The sequence below is a fragment of the Cricetulus griseus genome, chromosome 3, assembly GCF_003668045.3.
Source record: "Cricetulus griseus strain 17A/GY chromosome 3, alternate assembly CriGri-PICRH-1.0, whole genome shotgun sequence".
Classification (NCBI taxonomy): domain Eukaryota; kingdom Metazoa; phylum Chordata; class Mammalia; order Rodentia; family Cricetidae; genus Cricetulus; species Cricetulus griseus.
Window position 1 is genome coordinate 254,268,717 of NC_048596.1, and position 23,526 is coordinate 254,292,242.

General features: G+C 44.6%; 1 long non-coding RNA gene across 1 annotated transcript in view; it reads left to right on the forward strand.

Moving 5' to 3' along the window:
• Positions 1–22,046, forward strand: part of LOC113834994 — a 57,522-nt gene extending 35,476 nt beyond the window's left edge. The window contains exon 2 of the long non-coding RNA XR_003484093.2: positions 21,483–22,046. This is a non-coding gene — a long non-coding RNA (uncharacterized LOC113834994). The remainder of the gene's footprint in view (positions 1–21,482) is intronic.
• Positions 22,047–23,526: the final 1,480 nt, after the last annotated feature.

Here is a 23,526-nt window from a genome sequence, read left to right on the forward strand (position 1 = left end):
AGGAGATCACACCCCAGCCTGTGGGGAAAAAGATACAGTCATCTCCTTCGATAAAAACCAAGTACAGTAAAATTTGCGCATCTAAGATTCAGGGGTTATTTTGGAAGAAGGGGTGGGAAGTATGTAAGAAATAGAAGATAGGGGGAGGGGCTAACACATGCCATTCCCTAGATTGATCCAACTATAGCAATCATTAACTCACAACAGCTGTGGTTACCTCTACTGGACCCAGACAACGTCAATTCTATCAACCATGAGTCAAGGAAGAGAGGGGCTCATGGAGCCTCACCCTTTCACTCTGAACTATTGGCTATTGGTAGTTCCTGGGAGAGGAGAACAACTGTCTTTAGTTGTGTACAAACTGCTGAGTCTGCCAAGCTCCATCTGATAGCTCCACACCCATTGTCACACAAATAGCCCTGGCTAATCTCAGTGGGCCACAAAAAACAAACATATAGTCATGAATGAGAGGGGAGATTTGCAGGGAGGAAGGAGGTATGCTGAGAGAATGGTTGACACACATTGAGTTCATGTGGAGAAATGTCTAAAAATCAAAATTCACCTAACAAAAAACAAAAGGAATAGCAATGGCTTAAACCAATTAAAAGTTTTTTTTTTCTTCACCTACCCCATCTTTCTCTAGCCTTAAGGGTTATTGCAAAATGTGTTTTCCAGTTGTGTTCTCCCATCCCCAAACAAATTAGAGTTTTGATTTTTTTTTTTTAAGAAAGGAGAGGAAAATGGGTTTTATGTTGGTAGATTTCTGGAAGCTTTGTCATATTTGGTAAAAATTAGACCTAAGTCCCAGATCTTCAGCATCAGAAGGAAAATGGTTAGTGGCTGCTTCAAGCTTCGGGCTGGAGAGTCCTGCTGGGTTGATAACAGCTGTCTTTTGGATCCTGCTGTCATTAGACAGGATTCCAACCCAAGATGAACTCAAGGTTTTTGGTTTTAGCCATCCGTGAAAATTCAAAACTCATCTCCACTGGGTCATAAAAATTGATTCGAATACATATATTTTGAGAAGTTGAACTACTACCTAATTTTACAAGGTCCTCACTCAGGTAATTGAAAGGAAGGACCATGCAGTGAGCTGCTGATGAAGGTAGGACATCATGGCCACTTCTCTCTTATAATGCTAAAATCATCCATCCATTGCTCATCATTTATCATGTACCTGCTGCAAATCCCATCTGATGCCAGGCCCTAGGGACTCAGGTAAATAAAGGGATGGTGTTTATTTCTGAGACCCACAGTTTGACAAGAGGGAAAGTGTTCTGGTGCTGCTGCGTGTAGGGGGTCTTTGCTGCTCTTTAAATGTAACTCATGGTGAGCATCTCTGACCTTTCTACTCTCGTCTATTGTTTATTTCAGAGAAGGGGGTGGAGGAGGGGAAAGACACACAGAGACACACAGAGAGACAAAGAGGAATAGAGTTCATATAAAAACCCTAGATTTTTATTTTTTGAGACAGGGATGCTGTGGTAAACGACAACCCCTACATCCTAACATCTCAGCAGAGGCACTTTCTCACTGAAAATGGCTGGTGAAAAAACCCATCTGTTCTCAAAAGGCTTCCTTATCTGTTCAGGGCCAGCGTTTGGGTTTTTATTTCTGCCTTGTTTTCTCTATTCTGTTCTCAGAATCTATGTTGGTTTTTTTAGGAGAAATCTTCCCTTTTAGGCCCAACACAGGAGTAACGTCCTCACTGAATCGATGAGCTATCCTACAGGGACACTATTGGAGCCTGTGAGAGGTGGGAGAGCCAAAGTAGGGGCACACCCTGTTTGGTGGAGGGGAGGCTCGGCCAGTTGTAGCAACTTCTGTGGGAGTATGCTTGTTCTTTTCTTTCTCTTTAAGACAAAATTTTATGTTTCTATTTTTCCCTTTTCTTATCTTAGAAATGAAAATCTATATCCACATGGAAAGGAATTTTAGGAGACAATTTTATAGTCACCTGAGAGCAAACTGATGGCAGAGAGCACAGTTGTTTGCCTTCAGTCCTCTGGTTGCTGCTGCTTGCTTTCTGTGTTCAGCATCCCTCCAATACTGGCACTGGCTATTTGGCATCTCAAGAAGACAGTCAGTCTAAACAGTGGGAGTGGGCTGGGGTGGCCCAGGGGTTACAGAGCTGGCCCTATAAGCATGAGGACTAGAGTTCAAAATCCTAGAACTCTAACAAATGCTGAGTGGGCAGTGGCCTGCTTGTGATTCCAGTCTCAAAGGGTGGAGACAGAGCATCCTTAGGATCTCTGAACAACCTGACTGAATCAGTGAGCTCAGGGCTTGATTTGAGAGACCCTGCTCCCAGGAGTAAGATAAAAAAGTGATGTAGCAAGATTCCTGACATGTGCTTGTGGCCTCTACACATATGCAATGTATATGCACAAATGCAAAACACACACACACACACACACACACACACACACACACACACACACACAGAAAAAGAAGAAAAAATACAACAAAACAAAAAAGCCAAGGGTGGGATCCAATTCTGCCTGTACCAGCAGGAACAGCAGAGAGAAGGGTCTGGGGAAAGTACAGATGTGTCTGAGGTTCATGCAGCCTGAGGGCTGTTGCATCTATCTTGACCAGCAAGAGAAACACAACCACGACTCTTCTTCAAGCAGTTTATTCAGGAACCTTGTACATCAGCTTCTCTCCTCTCCCAGCCCCCGCAAGCCCTTAAGTAGATGCTCAGTGCCCAATCAGCTCATGCCATCTGGCAATCCTGGATAGGCCACAGAAGGAGGAAGCCCGCCAGATGCCTCAAGCACTTCCAAATAAGGCTTGTTTACAGCTAAGCTCTGACTACCTGGCATCCAGCCAGGCACCATCTTAGGGCTGTGGCTCTCCACAGAGGGCCTTGGCAGAACTTTGCAAATATGAACTGGTTTACTCTTCACAAGAATGCAAGCACAGAGATGGCGACAAATATGCCCAAGACCACAGAGCTAAGAGAATAGTGTGGCTCCAGAATGCACTTCTCCAATAGCAATATTATAAAAGATAAATAAAGAGATTGGTTGATTACTTCTCTGTGAAGGCTTCATTCTGTTTCATGGCTCATGTTGACTGACAACAGGATCTAGAACCAACCAGCAGGCAAAACACTAGGTGTGCCTTGCCTATGACAGAGTATCTAGTTCTAGCTCGAGTTAACTGAGGGACAATCCACCCTAACAGTGGCAGCACCCCTCCATGGGCTGGGATCCCTGACTAAATAAAAGGAGGCAACAAGCAAAGTGGCAGCCTTCATCTCTCTGCTTTCTCACAGATGCAATGAAACCCGAGGCTGTCTGGTGTTTCTCACCACAATGGGCTACACGCCCTTGAACTGTAAGACAAAGCAAAGCCTTCCTCTCTTAAGCTGTTTCTGTCCTATGGTCTTAATACCTACCAAAGCAGCGGAACCACAGAGAAGACTTCCGGTCCTGCCCTGAGATTGCAGAGAAGAGGGAAGAGAATGTTGAGCTCAGGGATGGGAAGGGAAGGCTGCTGGGGGAGGGGAGCTGGCCAGTCCTCAGGTGGCAAAGTGCCTGCATTTTGAGGTCATGGAGCTCTGGGAGGGCATGGTATCCATAAGGAACAGCTCAGAGGAGGGTGGCAGCTGCCTACACCTCAAATCCCCATCTTGGAGATTGTAAAGCATTGCTTTCATGATGCTCTGGCAGCCAGGCCACCAGTAAAGTCCAGATGTCTCAGGGGAATAGATGTCACTTCCTTGTGTGCACGGGGGGCAGGACACAGAGCTAAAGAGGGAACGGAAGAGGAGATGTCGTCAGTGTGTTGGGATGAATGGTTTTGCAGGCCCTCTGTGTGGCGATAGGGTTCTTGGGCATTGGGAGGACTGTTTCTGCCATAGTGGATTAAACTTAATAGCAGACTCACTCAGGAATTAAACATTTATTCTTCATAATACATTAGTATGCCCATTTACAAATGGGAAAGGAGTCATGGGGGAATTATGTAAATTTTTAGACCGCTCAATCAGATGTGTGGTGAGGAGGCTGGGGAATCGGAACCTCCCCTGTGGTTTGATACTATCTACATCTTTGACTCCTTTTTCCAAACTCCTCAATAGCTCATTGCTAGGGCAGGTACATCCTTCGAAGTCCACCTCCTCTGTCTATGCTTGTCAAAACTGTAATTACTAAATCCTGATTTCCATGTTAGTGAAATCTGCAGTTTCTCCTGCTGCCTCTAGTGGTCGCTGCCTTCTGGGATCACTGAAAGCATACTGATGATGTTGGATCCTACCGACCCACCCCTCTGTGACCTTTACCTACTCAGCAGAGCACAGAGATTTTCATTAACCTGGTGCGTCTTCTGAAGACACACTGGGCAGTTAAGCTGCAGGTGCCTGGCCTCACACACTCCAGGTAAACCAAAGTCTTCCTTTGACGGGAATACGGAAGGCAGCCATTGATTTTTACCTTAACAGTGAAAGCAGGTGCTCAGAGCCTGCTATAATCTGCAAGCTTCAGTGAACCTTCATGCAGGCTCATCACCAAATAGAACCAGTTTCCAGGCTCAGCTTTTGTTCAGAGAAGTGTGTGGGGTGGGTAGAGGGCATGCTTGACTATGTGTGCGCCTGTGAAACAAAACCTAATGGGAAAACATCCTCATTTTTACGAGACTGACCAAAGATGTTTCTCTGTTCACACAGAGGTATTTGGAGACAGACAGTAGAGCAACAGTCTGTTTTCGTGGACAAAGAACAAGAGCAGGCTAGGGTGTGTGCATGGGCACATCAGTCTCTTGTTTATTGCTATTCCTGCTTGGTGTCACAGCCCTAATATCAAGGGTTCAGCATTTCTCTTGCTTTTTGTTTGTTTGTTTGTTTTTCTCTGCTATTGCCTTTAGGATCATTTGTCATATAGAAGGTGATCACCAGATATTTGCTGAAGGAATCAACACTAACTTTATTATTTAATGGAAGAAATATGTCAAGTGTGTCATTATGGAGGCTTAGATCTTTATTGCAGGTGACAGCAAGTCTCTTAGAGGCCTCTGTGCTAGACTGCTAGAGTCATCTCTCTAACATCGTGTCAAGATGGAGAGGCTGGTGGAGGAGAGGACCAGGGAGCCTGGCCAGAGAGGCCTGTATCGGGTGCCTACTGCTGTGTGCACATAGGGACTACCTATGTGACGGTCCCTCCAAGGCCACTTCAACGTGATGGAGTATAACAAAGACCCGCACAGAGATTAGAAAACAAAATGCCACCCATAAAGAACACATTCAAACCACAACAAAATTCCCTGGGGAGGGGGGTCTACAGAGTCCACTCCTGGGTGGGATAGCTTCACAGAATCCAGTGTGGGATGGCCTTAGCTCCACAGAGCCTGCTCACCCTCATTTGACCTACAAATTTCCTTCTGGCTGATGGATCAAGGATACATTGTATACAAGTATTGTATACAAAATTGTCAAAGAATGAAAGATACTCTAAAAGTAAATGAATGTGGATATCCCATTTTTCTGCCCATGGAAGGCTAGAAAGGGAATGGAATTTTGCCCATGATAGGCAACAGGCCATGGAGTAGATGCTCCTGCCAGAGCACATGTGTGAGTGGGGACCATGATATTCCTTCTTGTTAGATATTGCTCCTCAGTTATTGTTGATACCACCAAGGCAGCTGTGGCCTGGGCATCCTTCTTTTGTTTTCCCTCCATTTTTTATTTAAATTAGAAACAAGATTGTTTTACATGTCAATCCCAGTTCCCTCTCCCTCCCCTCCTCCCCTGCCCCCCCTAACACCCTACCTATCCCATACCATTTCTGCTCCCCAAGGAGAGTGAGGTCTTCCATGGGGGAGGTCTTCAGCGTCTGTCATAGCCTTTGGGATAGGGCCTAGGCCCTCCCCCATGTGTCTAGGCTGAGGGAGTATTCCTCTATATGAAATGGGCTCCCAAAGTCCATTCCTATGCTAGGGATAAGTACTTATCTACTAACAAGAGGCCCCATAGATTTCTGAGGCCTCCTCACTGACACCCACATTCATGGGGTCTGGATCAATTCTAAGCTGGTTTCCCAGTGATCAGTCTGGGGGTCAAGAACTCCCTCTTGTTCAGGTCAGCTGTTTCTGTGGCTTTCACCAGCCTGGTCTTATCCACTTTGCTCATCACTCCTCCTTCTCTGCAACTGGATTCCAGTTCTTAATTCTGTACTTCAGGTGACAGAGGAGAAACCCTATGCTTTTGCAAAAAGGAACTCTGTGATAGTCATGATTAGCTCTGATTGTCTTGGGGACATAGATCAATTTGCTCTTCCTTGGTTATTTTTAAAATTAAAAATTGAATAAAATATTTATTTAGATTTAATGTTTTTAGTAATTTGAGATGAAATTTGCTCTCTCCCCTTTTCTCCAAAATTAAACTAATTTTTTAAAAGAAAAAGTCAGTTTCCATCTGTATCAGTCAATTTTTATCACTATAACAAAATGCCTAAGATGATTAAGTTATAAAGAAGAAAGATTTATTTTGTCTCTCAGTTCCAATCCTTCCTTCCTTCCCTTCCTCCCTCCCTCCCTCCTTCTGTGGTACCAGGGCCCCTTATATGGTTTTGAGCCACAGCCTCAGCGTTTGTTTATTTGTTTGTTTGTTGAGTTTGTGTTTTGAGACAGGTCTCCTATGCTCACCTTGAGCTCTTTCTGTAGGCCACTCAGGTTTCCATCATTAGCTCTTCTTTCCTCAGCCTTCAGATTAGCTGAGATTAGCCACTACACCTGGGTTATACTTTTTCTTTTGAGTATACAGTTTTGAAGGAACTTTTGCTTCTTGAGTTCATTATGTAAGTGTGGTGTGTGGAATTATTGGAACTCAATCTCTGGCCCTCCACCCCTCCCCAGCAGTTGGTTAATGTCATGTGACTTAGAGCCCCCAGCCTCTATCACATCACTTGCCTTTCTGTTATGGCCAACCCCAACCCTGAGCTGTCTCCTTCACATAAACAAAGGAGCCATGATCCACCTCACTGCTTGCCCTAAATGATCGGGCCTGCCATAAAAAACAAAGGTCCTCCTAGGAAATGGAGACAAAAGCCAGGTGTCCTGTCCATCTATATCCACTATGACATGGCTATGGCTCTGAAATTCACCTGTTCTCCTCACAACCTAACACCACTGAAAAGGGGATTTCTCGTTTGCTGTTTACAGGGACTGGCGTCTTTCTAATGAACATGCATCGGGATTTACAAAATGGGCATCAGATACTCAGAAGAAAATTCTAGACACAATAGTGGTAAATCCTCTAGAGCTAGATGTGGCAACTTATGTCTATAATTGGCACTTGAACAGGAGACTAGAAGATTCGGGGTCAGTTTTTACTCCTCAGCTACACAGCAAATTAGAGACCAAATCCCTTCCCCAGCCCCCATCATAAAAGGATATACAGCATCAACAAAGATCTCTTGCTGTGTAAATACACCCCTTTTATTTGTTTTTTTTTCTTTAGTAGTACATGAATAGTGGGCATGTCATAGTATTTAGTTAGTGGTGTGGTGTTTTATATCCAGTGACAGGAGGAGCTTTGTAACTGTTTTGTCTCTTACTGTACTGTGAGAATCTTTTCACACCACAACACTTGCTGTTTGCCTAATGTCTAATATTCCATTGCCTTGCTCTAAAGCCACTCGTGGAACCAGCCAACTATGAAGCTTCCTGGCTCTAGCTCTGCAAGAGACAGTCCTGTGGGCTGGAATTCTCAGAAGTGAAAGTACATTTTCTCATTGAAGGGCTAATTATTCCACCCATCTCTTTAGCAAGGCTTAAGGCTTCCTTGGGATGGTCCCACCACACTGAGGGATGGTCCATTGGTCTGGTGATTGACCTGCTCAACTGGCTTGCTAGGTCTCTACCCAGACCCTCTAGAGATTCACCCCTTCTTAGCCAGAAGGAACTAGCTTTCCATTAATGGACCTTCACTACGCAATGTCATCTTTCCTGCACCCCGCCCCACAAAGAAGCAACCCTAAAATATTTTAGGCTGAAATTGGGAGATAAATGTAACCCATTTCCACCATGAACATCTAGAGGGACAGTTCCAGAGCTGTTTTCTAAGGGGGATTATGAGGGCTTCCTTCCCTGCCTCTGACAGTTACACAAATAAAACCATTGGTACACTTTGGGGATCTTTAGTTTCTTTGATTCCTAATGAAGTTAGATCTGCTCATTTCTCCCACCCACCCCCCTTTCCCTCTAGTGCTAGGAATCAAAGCAAGGGTTTCCCACATGCTAGACAAGAGGCCAGCTATTTTCTTTCCTTTTTTCCATTTTGTGTGTATCTGTTATTCCTTGGGTAACTTGCACTTTAAAATAATTTTTGGTTTTATTTAAGAAAGAGTCTTCCCCTAGCCTGGATCTCACTGATTAAGCTCTACTGGCTGTCTGGTGAGCCTCAGGGACCTCCCTGCCTCTGCCTTCTCAGTTATGGATTATAAGTGCACACTACCTTACCTTACCTTACCTTACTTACCTAGCTTTTTCTTTTTTCAATGTGGGTAGAACCACTTTACTGATGGAGCAATCTCTCCAAAGCTGGGTGTTTTTGAAACCTCTTAGCCATTTATATTTCTCTTTTTATAAGCTGCTTATTTTTTTCTATTAAAATTTGCTTTTCCTTTTTTATTAAACTTTGATTTTTGTCTTTTCCCCCCTCACGTATATTAATATATTTCTGCATTGCCCTCATTCCCCCAATAAGGGTCTTGCTTTGTAATCTAGGTTGACTGGGAACTCAGATCCTTCTGCCTCCAGGTTCTGGGTGCTGATATTACAGGCCTGGATTGGATTGCCTTTGAATTTTAGCTTAACTATCCTTTAGTTGCCACTGTGCCATGTCACATCCAAATCAAAGACAAAGCAGTTTCAGGAACTTCCAGTTGGTCAACATCACTCCCTCAGATGAGACAGGCAGGTGTGTACTCTCAATAGGTGAGTCCCTGACACAGACTGTCAGTAGTTCAGCTTGCTGACATGGGAAGCAGATGTCCCCGGGGTCAAGGACTCTGCACATGGCCCACTGGAGTGGAAGAGCTTCACACACCTGGGCAAGCATCTTTGTGTGGAATGGGGAACATAGGCTTGGAAGGACATCAACCATGCCCACCCGGCCAGGGAGCCTGAAAGGGAAATCTTTGGCTCCTACCCCTGTGGAAGGCCAGTTAAGCCTCCACCCAGGATTCTCATTAGATAGCAGAGAAAGGTGATAGACTCTTTGACAAGACCTTTGTGGTGAGAAATTGGTCAGGGCTGCCTAAGTCATCAAAACATATGTCATAAACCCTTTCCAGGGGCCAAGAGAAGCCCTGGCTGGCTGTGGTCCAGGCCCTCATGGCCACTGAAAACTAGCGACATGTTTGTCTTCAAAAACTTCTGCTATACTTATCGACAAGGTCTTGGTATTTGTCAAGGGTAAAATAAGGGCAAGGGAGCTGACATTTATTAAAAACCCACTAAGTCCCTGGTGCTGTGCTTGGCACTTTCTAGTGGCATATTCAACTAACAGAGGAGTGTTCATTGGGAACATGCATGGTTCAGAAAACGAAACCTTAAGTTTTCATTCTGAAAATAAAGACAAAAAACTAAGGACCTGGAAACCAAGCCCCCCCCCCCTCTCTCTCTCTCTCTCACACACACACACACACACACACACACACACACACCAAAAACACAACTTTAGTCCTAGCACTCAGGAAGCAGAGGCAGGCAGACCTCTGTGAATTTAAAGTTTAGCCTGGCCTACAAAGTGAGTCCCAGGACATCCAGAGCTGTTACACAGAGTAACCCTGTCTCAAAAAACAAAAGCAAACAAACACAAAGAGGCTAAGGGAGCACGGGGAAAGGACAGAAAACAAGGGGTGAATTAGCAAGTCCACCACTAGTGTTAACAGGAACTTATATTTCAAAATAACAAGAGATGATGTTGAAGGTTCCCAGCACAAAGAAATGGTGCTGAATGCCACCAATCACCCAATCTGATGATTGCATTGTAGACCTGCATCACAATATCATATCTCATGTCACCGACATGCACAATTATCAGTTAAAAATTTAAAAATCCAATCACACTTTTGCCCTGTATGGTTCTAGGGGTGTGTGTGTGTGTGTGTGTGTGTGTGTGTGTGTGTGTGTGTGTGTGTGTGTAGTCAAATTTATTATATATTTACATTTATAATATATTTTATATAAAGCATGAATTTAATATGCAGTATAGATTTACAATATGCATGTTTACAAATTTATTTGACTTGATTGTATTTAAGACTCTGTGGTAAAAGCTTTGCCCCCGTTGCTGGCATCCATGTACCCAAAGAGTCTGGGATGTTCTGGTGGAAATTCCACCCAAGTCCCCCTCCCCCATCTCCCTCCAAACCCTGCTGCATTTGAGAGCCTGCCAAATGATGACCCTTCCCCCAGAGATGACCACTCCCACAGGGTATGTAAACTGCCCCCCAGAAACCAGATGTGTGGTTTTTCTGGTGTCCCTTTCCTGTCTCCTCTGGGGGCTGGGGGCCAGAAGGCCATCCGGGAGTGCTGTATCCATTAAACGTGGGCTTTTTCTAACTCGCTTTGATTTGGTCTGATTTGGATTGCTGTATTGGTGGAGAGGCTTATCAGGGTGTAGAAACTTTTCATCCTAAACTTCCTTTACATTTCTACACCTAGCCCTTTGGGAATTATGAAGGACCACAAAATCTTGCAAAGAAAATCTTTTTGTTTTGTTGTAGCAGCAAAGTAGAGTGTCACTAGAGCAGGCAGAGGGGTGACTTGGGGCTACAGCGCCACTGCATACTTGCTCTGGGCCAGCCCTCCAGCATGGTAGATCAGTAACTCCTGGGCTGGTACTGGCCCTGAGGATGGAAATGGGCCCAGGGTCCGAGGCATCTGCTGATGCTTTGGTTACTATGGGAGTAGGCCCAGTGGAGGTGAGATGGGGGACAACTGAGAGCCTTGGATGATGGCTAGTGACTCATAATACAGAAATATTTTGAACAGTGTACAACCCGTATAGCCATACCACACAACATTAGGCAAACGTCAGCCTGTGGGTGCACAGATGCTGTAAGGGGTGGGGAAGACAGTCTACCTATCCTGTAGTGCCTCCTCCCTAAACATTGATAACTTCCAATCCCTGCAGCTTGTTTGCCTATATTACATCTATCTTTTTCTCTAAGTGCAAAGGACAACCTTTCAGTTAGGTCATACCTTTGTTAGCCAGCTATTGTTGCACAGCAAATTATCCTAAAGAATGACAGCTTAAAACAACAAGTGTTATCTCATAGTTTCTTAGGATCCGGAATCTAAGCCACCAGCTAAGACTGCAGGCGCCTGAAGGCTTAGCAGCCAAGGCTAGATAATTGTCTCTGGGCTCACTCACGAGACCCAGGCAGGAAACCCAGGGTTGGGAGGTGTGACCTTATGGAGGAGGTAATGGTTAATCTTGGCAACTTGAAATGATCTAAGACCCACGAAAGAGACAAACCTCTAAGTGTGCCTTGGAGGGAGTTTCTAGATTGGGTTAACAGAAGTGGGCTGCTGTCCCTCACTGAATAAAAATGGGAAACCAACATTAATCTGTACTGTCTGGCAGCAGAGGCATGCTCCTGCCCCAGTGACTTTCCTGCCATGATGGACTGTACCCTCAAACACTGAGCGGAAATAAATCCTTCCTTCCCTCCATGGATGTGTCCGATATTCGGTCACAGCATTGAGAAAAGTCACTAGCACACAGGATAACTGCTAGCTAGTTTTACCAACGACACTAGAGTCATCTGAAAGGAGGGAACCGCATTGAGAAAACTCCTCCATAAGATCCAGCTATAATAGGGAATTTTCTTAATTAGTGATTGACTGGGGAGGGTCCAGTCCTTTGTTGGGTGGTACGATCCCTGGGCTGGTGGCCCTGGATTCTATAAGAAAGCAGGCTGAACAAGCTATGATGAACAAGTCCATGAGCAGCTCCCCTCCACGGCCTCTGCATCAGCTCCTGCTTTCATGTTCCAGCCCTGCTTGAATTCCTGTTCCTACTTCCTTCAATGATGGGCTATGATGTACAAGTGCAAGCCAAATAAACCCTTTCCTCCCCAACTTGCTTTTGGTCATGGTGCTTTTATCACAGCAATGGCAATCCTAACTAAGACAATAGCTAAGCCACGAGGTTGCCACCCTCAGGAATGGGTCAGTGCTGTTTATAAAGGGCATTAGGTTTCAACTTTGATCTCTCTTACTGTACTTCTTCATGTGGTCTGAGGGGGCATGAGACATCTAAGTGGAACAGCATTTAGCCAAGGATTTAGACTCTAGTGAAATGTCTAGTGTATTTTCCTGACTTCTTTTTTCTCAATGAGTCCAAAGTAGCCCCAAAATGCAAAGCATCTTTGGGGTGACGTTGGTCTGAGGAAAATTCCTCATCATTTTCCCCACTCCTTTCTAACTTACAGAGGAATAAAATTGAAGTAAAAATAATGACAGCTACCATTTATTGTGTGTTTATAATATGCCCTTCACTGAGCTTTTTTTTTCCCCCTGCCTCCATATTTCACAGTGAAAGGGACCCAAGACTAAGGGAGTGAATTGCCTGAGGTCTGCAACATGAGTGATGTCTGAGTGTTTTAACCAGTGCGCTATCCATCACAGTCTATGGAATTATAAATCTTGCTTCAAGAGCAAATGGTATTGAGTTATAGAATTTATTAAAACTTTATATGAGAAATGACTGTGGGTCTTTTTTTGTAAAGGATAGTTGGTAAGCAAGGTCTCATTATTTAATGTTTTAGACAAGGTACTTAACTGTACATTGGGGTTTCACCCAACTGATATTTCCACAAAATATGCTTTAAAAGCCAGTGTAACAGTTTTTTTGTTTTTTTTTTTACATATTTTACTTGATTTATGGGTACATTGGGTATCAATTCAGGTTAATGAACAACAATTTTGATCATTTATTTTGGTGAGCACATTCCAGTTCCCATCTTCTATTTTGAGATAGAAGGGTGTTCTTGATAGTTATATTTGCCCCTCTTATGCGGTAGAACACCAGGAGTTACCCTTCCTGTCGACAGCATCGTATCATTGACTAACTTTGACTTCTTCCTCCGTGCTACTCTCCCCATCCGCTTTCAGTGCATCCCTGGCAGTGGGACTGCTGGATCATGTGGTAGTTTGACATTTACTCTTTTGAGGATTTTCTGTTGCGTTCCCCACATTAGCTACACTAATTTACATTCCTGTTAACGGTGAGTAGGGGCCCCTCTTTCTCACATCCTGGTTGGTTTGTAAAAGCTGTTCTTCCTGAATTCTGATTTGGCCCATTCTGAAGATCAGTAATCGTGATCATTTTTAAATTCTGCTTAGCTATGTGTATGTCTTCTTCTAAGAAACATTTTCCAGAACTTTAGCCTATTTTAATTGAGTCACTTTTACCATTTGGGTTATTAGATTGTTATTTAATAAAAGCCTGATGCTTCCCCCTTAATGCCCATTTGTGCTCTCTCACCTAGGTTTCCTCATATACAAGGTTAAAATTGTGTAAGTCCCTTCCCCATCATGTTGCTGCAAAAATCAAGTAGGAAGTGTGCATAAATAACTTACACTAGTACAAATCTAGAGTCCCTTAATGTAGGTGACAATGGTGCGCCTGGGACAATATATGAGGCACTGGCAGCAGGTCCAAGATCTAACACTAATGTACAAACTGACTTAGTGGAGTCCATTCTATATGGAGAGATACCTTGCCCAGCCTAGACACAAGGGTGTGGGGGTGGAGAGGTGCCTTGGTCCCGCCTCAACAAGATGATGGGACAGACTTAGTAGACTTCCTAGGGGAGGTCTTACCCTCTCCAAGGAGCAGATGGGAAGTGGGGGAGACCGGGGAAGCAGGAGGAGAGGAAGGAAGGGAAACTGGGATTGGAATGTAAAAACTAAATTAATAAAAAATGTTAAAAAAAAAAGGACTTACACTAGTGCCTAGAAAATAGTGATGTCTTGAATGGGAAGGCTGTGGTCCCACAGCTGAACACAGTGCATTTATCCCTCATGATCCAGTAAGTTAGGTGGTGTATGATTGCATTTTACAGGGGACAAAAATAGATTTGGAAGGAACTCCCAAGGTCACATGACAATAGGTGGAAGGTGAGGGATTTAAATCTGACTGCCTAACTCTAGAAGTAAAATCTGCATGGGGGTGACATACAGCAAGGAATTCTTAGGAGGGTGGACAGACACGTGGAAGGAGGAATGTAAAACTTAGAACAAGTGAGTATTGCTTTGGTAGCTCACTCATCCCATACTTGTTCTTGTGGGCCTAGAAGGTTCTGCACTGGACATTGTGGGGACACTGATGAGCTAAACAGACACAGTCTCACCCTCGGGGAGGGGCTTTATCAGCAGAGGCACATAGATGTCAATCACGAGAGGCTATGGCACCTGGATTCCCAGGAGGAATGAAGGAAACAGACGGGTTAGGATAGCATAGCATGGAATCTGACTGTTGGGCTTTTCTTTTTTTTCCTTGAGCTGAACTCTTGAAGGAGAGGAGCAAACTTGAGGCAGAGGATTCTTGAGGAGGGGCATGGGGCCCCTTTGGAATAGTCTGTTGTTGCCTCATGAACTGAGATAGGAGAGTATGACTGTTAAGAAGCCTGCATTACTCCCTCCTTATACCTCATTGTTACCATTCTCATGGGTCACCTTGTCACATGTGTGGTGGCCATGGAGAGATAACAAAGGAAATCCCACTGGGCACTGCCTTCTAGATTGTCCTTGTCCTGTGCTCCTCAGGATCACAGTCTGGTGTCATGCTGTTTTAGATGGGAAGGGTTGTCTTGTAGTTTAAGATGTAGTATACACTGAATCAGCAGGCTCTCTGCACCACACTGAGAAACAAACACACTCCTAGCATGTCTCATTCTTCGCTCTGTATGTTTCATCTCATGACAACTGTTACAGGTTCCATTATCCTGGATACAGATGTCTGGTGAAATGACCTTCCTGGTGATCTGCCATTCCAACTTGAGGAATTCTGTCAGCCTTCCTCCCTCACTCCTACCTGCCCACCCCCTCCACCCCCCCGGCAGCCACTTCAGATTCAGAAGTATGTAACAGCCTCAGCACAAGGAGACTTTTCCATTTCCACAAGAGGGAAATCACAGAAAGATGCAGCCATGTTTTTCTAGCATGAAATTCCTTTGGCAGTTTCTATGTGTCTTGGCTGAAGACCAGTAAGGTGGCAGGGACAATGTGTACCCTTCCACTGTGTAAGCCACAGGTGGCTCAGGTCTCTCTGCAGCTCAGCTCACAGTCCCCAAGGGGTCACTGCCCTTTGGTCTCTGTCACATGGCTTTCCTTGACCCATATCAGGTCTGCAGCATGTGGTGTTTGTCGAACACTCTTTGTGTTGACCATCCCCTGGGGACTTTGGCCTGCCCTGGCTGGCCTTCCACCCACACATGCTAGTAATCAGGAAGTCAGCACATTGTGGGGTGGGGGACACACCTATTCTCTAAGCTCGGTTCTTGTTCTAATTGACAGACTATGGCAGCATGTTTCCCCTGGCTGTTAGTATGCATCGGAATCCCCTGCAGGTCTTGCTGGAATTGCTGACCTGCTAGGTCTGAACTTGGACCTCTACCAGGTTTCCAAGTGGTGACTCCGTTGCAGCTGCTCTGCTCTCAGTGACTGGGTAAGCAGCCAGCCTGGCAGGGAGAACAGATGTTTGGCGACCGTTGTCTTGTGACCAAGAGTTGAAGCAGGTCACCCCAGAATGCAGAACACAAAGATCCATTCTGGGCCACAGAGCGTCTACCAGGTGCCAACCAAAGACCTAGCAGAGCTGTCACTCTGGGAGCAAAGCCTTCTGGGAGATCTTGCTTGGTTTCAAGGCAGAGTCCTCCTCCCTATGTCTGGATGAAGCAAAGATAGCATGGCCTTTGAAGGCAGTGCTGGTCACAATTCTGCATCCACGATGTGAGGGTTTTGTAGCCTCCCTGACCACAGAATGGGGCAGGATATCCACTCATAAGGCTACTGGGGGCTTCAGTCAGATGAATCCAGCCTTCAAAATAGCCTGGGTGGAGGAGTGAGAAAGGCTTAAAAAGCATTGACAACGAGGCCTTGGGTGCCTTTCTTTCTATCCCTGACCTCTGGCCAGGAAAGCAAAAAGGACATTCTGGCAGACAGGAGAGAGCAAGAGAGCTATTCTCACAGACGGGAGCTTCCTCTTGTTTCTCCCTGTTCCTGAAGTTTCCACCAGAAGTCTTAACTGGTCCTAGGGTAGAGGGATACAGGACACAGGGTAGTCTCACCCCCTACCTTGTTAGGGGAAGACAGGGAAGGAAGAGGTAAATGGAGTCTTAACTAACTGTGCCTACAGCAGACATTTATTATTTCTTTGTGTTGAGAGCATTCACAATCCTGTCAGGGCCCATGAGATGACTCAGCAGGTGAAGGTGTCTATCACCAGCCCAAGGACCTGAGGTGGATCAGCAGGACCCACAGGGTGGGAGGAGAGAGCACACTCCTACGCTTTGTCCTCTGATCTCCACGCAAACACCATGGCCTCCCACCCTCATCACACACACAAAGTACATAAGTAAAAATGTCAGCGTGCTGAAGTCTCTTCTCTCTTGTTTTCCATGTGGACCCTTGGCATGGAATTCGAGCCATCAGTCTTAGCTGTAAACCCCTTTACCCATGCAGCCATCTCATTGGTAACCAGCTATTCTGAAAAAGTCAAGTTAACTACTGACAACCCCTGTTCCAGCTGAATTCTAGAGTCAGGGAAGTAACTTTTCCTCTTGTTACCCCTCTTATCGAAGCTCTTCCCTTCCTCCCAACACCCTCCCCAGGTTTTACCCACTGCTGTTACATTCTATTTTCTTGAAATAAACTTTCAGATTCCATGTAGCTGAAAGCTTATCTATCTTATTTCACTTAACCATTTTTTTTAACAAGTGGATGCCGGTGCTAAGCTCTGGGAGACTCTCCTCTGAGAACAATTTGCGGGCTATGTCCACTATGTCAGTGGGCAGGCTACGTCTGTGAAAGTGTTACTGATCAGGCACCCTTGCCTAAGGCAGTTGTCCCCCTCAACACATATAGACCCCCCAAACTTGTCAGATGTCCTTCCCACAGAGATGCCTTTTTTGGAGGCCAAATGATGCTTACTACATGGCAACTAGGGCTCTAGGGCAATTTCAGAAGTCAGAAGAGGGTCTCAAGTCTTTGATATCAATGGAGGAGATCTTGGCTCTGAAATGGCTGACCTACAGAGAAGTCTCAACTTTTGTTGGTACAGAAGGGATCCTTTTCAATTTCCTTCTGGTAGGACTACTCTCTCCACTTCCTTTTTTTCCCCCTTTGCATCCTAAATAGAGCCTTTTGATAAGGTTCTAAGTAAGAAAATTAGATATTGAGGTGACTCAATGCAAATATCTGAGCATTTTTATTTTTAAAAATGTGAAATTAATAGACGAGTCTGAAATTAATGGCACAAATATCCACTGAGCAAATGCCGCTCAGGAAATGTAGCTCTAGGTATGCAATGCATGAATAAAGATAACACGGAGCCCTCCCTCCTCAGCTGAGGGTCTGGCAGACGATGAACAGGGACATATGAAAGGAGACAGATGTGAAGCAAATGGAACACAGAGCACAAGGTGTGGGGTTTGGAAAGGCTGTGGTGTGTGTGTCTGTGTGTCTGTGTGTCTGTGTGTCTGTGTGTCTGTCTGTCTGTCTGTCTGTCTGTCTGTCCATCTGTCCTCTCAGGACAGGCTGTTGCAGAATATGCCTAAGTCTCTGGTCTTGCTGGAGGAGAATTGCTGCCGATTCTCTTTTAGTCAGGAACAAAGATTAGGTTCAAAGACAGGAAGAAGAACAAATGCTCATGTGGTCTTGGTGGGCATGAGAAGAAGGTAAAGGACGAAGGAGGAAGTACCAGAGGGCAATGTAAATGAAACTCCAACTGCCACCTGGTAGACTGGTAGATCCTTTCCCTTGTTCTCTCTTGAAGCCTTATGCCAGCAGTGACTGGCTTCCTAGGATCTTATCCTGTGCTGGAGAGGGAAGACACCGTGGCCAATGTTTGTGGCAAGAACAAATATCTTTGTGCATTCAGTGTGGATTTCTTGTAGTTCTGGGGCTAGGACCCAGAGCTTTGTGCTTGCTAGGCAAGCGCCCTACCACTAGGCTACACTTCAGCCCAATCTGCTGTTGAAATGCACTCAGCCTTCCTGGCTCTGCTCCTGCTGGGTGGGAAGTTAGTCATGAAGAGTCCTGTGAGGGATGTGTTTACTCAGGATGCAGCAGCAGAGGGTTTATTGCCAGTCCCTTTTCTAGCTGGACAGAGACCACAGCTGCTTTCTCCTGTATTATTCACAGCTCATGGCGGCACACATGTCAACACCATTAACAGCAAAGTGGAAGGTGACTTTACTCGTGATGTAAAGCCTTCGGGGCCATGGGAAGCAGGAGCTTTTCTGTCAAATTCCAATTACCATGATCATTAATGTCACCACAGGTGAAAACCAGAGTCGTGTAGCTCTGCTCCTGCTGTGTCTAACTTGAAATATATGCCTTAAGAAATTCCCTCAGTGACAGAAAACTCTATAGAGCTATTTGGTAGGTTACACATTGTAGAATAATGGTCTTTAATTCAACAGTGCAGGGAATTCTTTAGAAACACCCCAGTGATGCTTGAAATAAGGAGTGTAGGGTTGACACAAAAGAAGTTCAAAAGGAAGTTGGACGGTGATGAAAATCTCTTCTCTTTTGATCCCAAGTTTCGAGCTTATTTATCATCCAGAGAGATACTCCTGAGAGAGCATTAGGATACAGGGTTTTTTCCACATCCATCTCTTGTGCTACCTTAACTCACAACTTAGAGGTAGTACCATCCTTTGATCCAGGCAGAAGACTGTCTCCACCATCCTCTGGTACCTGGGAATGCCAAGTTGTCAGGACACAGCACCCTGAGCTTGTCTGAGATCCTGTGATGTGTTCCTGTTCTTGCTTCTCTCTTTGGATTGCTTCCCAGTCCACCACTCTGACCCCTGTCGGTGGGGTTGACCAGTTGTTCCTGGCATAGCATGGCAAGGACTTTACCGCTGAGTTATGTATGTCCTTAGTCCAGTCTGATCATCCTAGAGTAGTAGTTCTCAAACAGTGGGTCACAACGACTCTTTCACAGGAATCACATATCATATATCCTGCATATAGATATTTTCATTATAATTCATAACAGTAGCAAATCACGGTTATGAAGTAGCAACAAAAACAATTTCATGGTGTGGGTCACGAGTAATGAAGGAGAGTCAATGTATTACTTTACCGTTTATTATCAAGCAAAATCCATGCACAGTAATCACAAGAAAGAATGGGAGATCCTAAATGGATCACCAGTCACTCTGCTGCTGCTGCTGCTGCTGCTCTAGCTTCCTTGTCCCAAAGGGGCTGCTCATCTCTCCATCCCACTTTTTCATATGCTCATGTCCATTCCCAATGAAAACTCTGCCCCTTGGAGTAAAACATTCCTCTCACTGGCTAGCAGCCCTGTAACAGAAATTCCATAACACATGAGGAACTGTATCAAAGGGTAACAGCATTAGGAAGGTTGAGAACCACTGTCCTAGAGGAATAGCCTGGTGATAGATAACCCACTGACTTTTAATATATTCCTTTAGCAGGACCGTATAAAATCAATGAAACAGAATGATACGGACAGGCTAGTATTGAGAGGCTCAGATGTGAGTGTGTGTGTGTGTGTGTGTGTGTGTGTGAGAGAGAGAGAGAGAGAGAGAGAGAGAGAGAGCGAGAGAGAGCGAGAGAGAGAGACAGAGAGAGACAGAGACAGAGAGACAGAGAGAGAGAGACAGAGAGACAGAGAGAGACAGAGACAGAGACAGAGACAGAGACAGAGAGAGACAGAGAAGATGGAGGAGGAAAGGAAGGAGGGAGAAATGACTGCTTCCTCTTTTCTTGTCAGTGTTAACAAAGTAAAATGCCACAAATTCTGAATTTTTGGTAATTTTCCTAGGAGATAATTTGACGTTTGTCTTTCTATTCTTAATTGTCAAAGCAACATATTAAGTATACAAATACTCCCAGGAGAGGGAAAATGGCTAAAAAATACTTAAGAGAAAAAACACACACATTAAAACAAAACAACAATAAAAAGCCAACTAGAATCTTTAAAATTCTTATCCACAAAAGCTTGGTCTGAATTTCAACACATTTACATCAATTATTAAAGTATAAGCCATATAAACTCCTGTACTTAACTGTATCTATGTAAAATATTAAATGTGGGAATGGAGAGATGGCTCACTGGTATTTGCTTCACAATCATGGAACCCAGAATTGGGATCGCAGGTCCCACATAACTGGACATCTGGTACACATCTCTGGACCCAGCTCAGAAGGTAGGGGCAGGAGAATTACTGGAGTTTGCTGACTTCCAGCCTAGCTGAGAAAACATGAGCCTCAAGTTCAATGGAAAAAGTGGCAAGTGTTAGAAGAGGCCATTCAACGCCATCTCTGGTCTCTCTGTACAGATATGTACATATGCCCACACACATGCACATACATACACACAATAAATAGATGAATCTTTTAAAATTGCATTACATGTACTTTTAAAAATAATACTTTTGGAACTTTGAAACTCTGTGGTTGCTATTCCAAAATGACATGTTGGTGAAACTGTTGTGTTTTTAATGATCTCATCTTTAATTCTGACAGATAAGTGCATACACTTAATTTACCTCCATGCTCTCCCCAGACATACAGAAGAGCAGCATTTACCTGTTTATAATTCTTTTCTTTTATCTTTGATTCACTCACATTAATTGTACATATTAATGGGGCTCAGTGGGATATCTCCACACATGTGGCTATCTCCACACATGTGGATGGCACGACAGATCTAATCCAACCTTCAGTAGTGGGTAGACAGGGAGTGAATTCTCTTTGAGCTCCTGAGCAGGGCTGTTGTTAGGCTTTTCCTAATTGTCTACCCAGCCCAGAGAGACACAGAAGGAAGACAAAAGAAATGATCTCACACAGGGGAGCTTGGGTGTTTCCAAGGCAGTTGTATCACTCACAAACCCATCCCAGCATGGTAAGAACTCACATAACTGTACCCTGTAGCTCCCTGTCAAGACTTGCAGGTGACTGTGCCACATGGGACCTCCATCTGGATGGAGTGTTTCAATGTAAAGGAAATAGCTATTCAATAAGGGCTATTTCATGGTTCTTTGACCTCTTACCCATGGACCAGATAATGTCAGGGTATGTTATACTTTGGATCTAAAGTGTCCCACAGACAAAATATACTAAAGGCCTGGGGCCAGCCAGTAGCATTTCTGGGATGTGGTAAAAAACTTTAGCAGGTTGGCCTGTGGAGAGAAGTTATGTCACTTGTTTGATGTGTGCCCTAGAAGGGGATGTTGAGATTCTGTCTCTGTCCTTCTTTATGCTTCCAGGCCACCACGGGATGAGAAACTGTGCTCTGCCCACTCCCTGCCTCCAAGATCTTCCTCACCACAGTGCCCCCAACAACAGAGCCAAGCAGCCATGAGACACGCAGTCTTGCAGTTCTTTATCTTGGGTACTTCGTCACAATATTAAAAGCTGAGCAGCACAGACTGGTCCATAGTTTGTGAAAATTGTTGTGGTCATAGAATCTTTTCACCAAACCTAGCCTTGTACATGAATCACAAAATGGGGAACAGACAGAAGGAAATTGGGGCTTTGTTGTTTCATTTTTTTTATTGTTATTTTTGAAGTAGGGACTGTAACTGAGTAAGGTGATCCCTGGGACATTTCTTCAGAGAATTCTCATTGTTCCACAGAACTGTTTAAACTCCACCGAATAAATAAGGTCTTTCTCTCTACTAATCCTGCCTACAGGTTTTAAGCCAGAAAATTCCAAAGTGAAGAATGCTCAAAGAGTCAAGATATTGCTTCACGGGGCATTACTATAAATTCAGCTTTTTATATTTTGAATTTCTTTAAAATAAAGTGTGTAAATTTTTTAGAATAAAATCTACTTGGTCTCATGGCTAGATTGTGTTTACAGTAAATGAGGTGACTTTGGTGTTTGTAGGGTGCACTCAGCTTAGCTGGGAGAAATTGCCATAACTAAGGTCCCTCATTCTAGCCCTGGGATGAGGGCTGTCAGGGGCACAGAGGCTGAAGGTCCCCCTGAAGCAGCACCCTCTCTTTCAGAGCCTCAGTGTTGGGTGGCAGTGAAGAGCATGGGGGAGCCATCAGGTCTGTGCCCTAAAGAATATGGCTGGGGACAGCCTCAGTCCTTCATATTGCTCCTCAAACTGTGTAGCAGTAGCTACAAAAACAAGCAGAGGAGAGATAAGTCCTGTGCACAACCTCTCAGCAGATTTCTCTGTTTATAATTATTTTCTTTTACTTGTGATTCACTTACATTACCCACAGGTCTCTGAAGAGGACTCAGCACTGAGAGAAAAATATTTACTGAGTATTCATGCGATGAAGGATTAATATCCAGAATACATAAGGACCTCAAAAACCCAAATAAAAAGCCCTAAGCAATTCAGTCTTAAGATGAGCGAATGATCAAAACAGAAATTCTCAAAAGCCAATGGACACATTCTAAAGTGCTCAGTGCTGCCATCATTTGGTGCACCATGCAGACACAACCAAACAGCAAAAGGAGCCTCTAAGGGACAGAAGTGGAATGCAACCGAATGCCCCTCCCCCACAAAAGCCATAGGGGCCCCCCTCAGTTTGACAGTGAAATGCATGGGGCTCCCTATAAACCAGAGTGTTCCAGTGAAGCCTGAAGTCTTACAATCTTATGTTTCTCAGGAATGTCCCAACAGCAATCCAATGGCCCCTCTTCTCCTGGTTTAATCTTCTCCAATGTGCCCATCAGTCAATGGAAAGTTAGGCCTTTTAGAGCCAAGAGCTTTATCTGCAACACAGTCTCACTATGTATCTCAACTGGCCTCCATCTGTCCAATCCCCTGTCTCCCTGTTGTTAGGATTCCAAGCTTGCACCATCACACCTGGCTCTTATTTTTTAATTGGCTCCTCACTAACATACATAGACTCTTCTAGCATTATTGCCTCAACATTCCAATGTGACAGCTATCTCTCCATTTTGTAGTAAATGGTGTAGTAGACAGCCAGCTAGAAATGGTTTCAAGGGAGGTCACTGATAGGTTCTATGCAAAAAAAAGTTAGCTTACAACAGGGACTCGAGTGTGAGATTTGGGACGCAGAGTCAGGGCCTTGAACACGGGAGGATCTTGGGTACACTGAGGGTAGCCTGGTTGGGGTGAATGGCCCAAAGACTCCCAGTCTGGGGATCTTATGCATTTCTTTTGCTTTGTTTTTGGAGACAGTGTTTCTCTATGTAGCTTTGGAGCCTGTCCTGGAATTCGCTCTGTAGACAGGCTGGCCTGGAACTCACAGAGATCCACCTACCTCTGCCTCCCGAGGGCTGGGATTAAAGGCGTGTGCCACCACTGCCCTGCATTTCTTTCT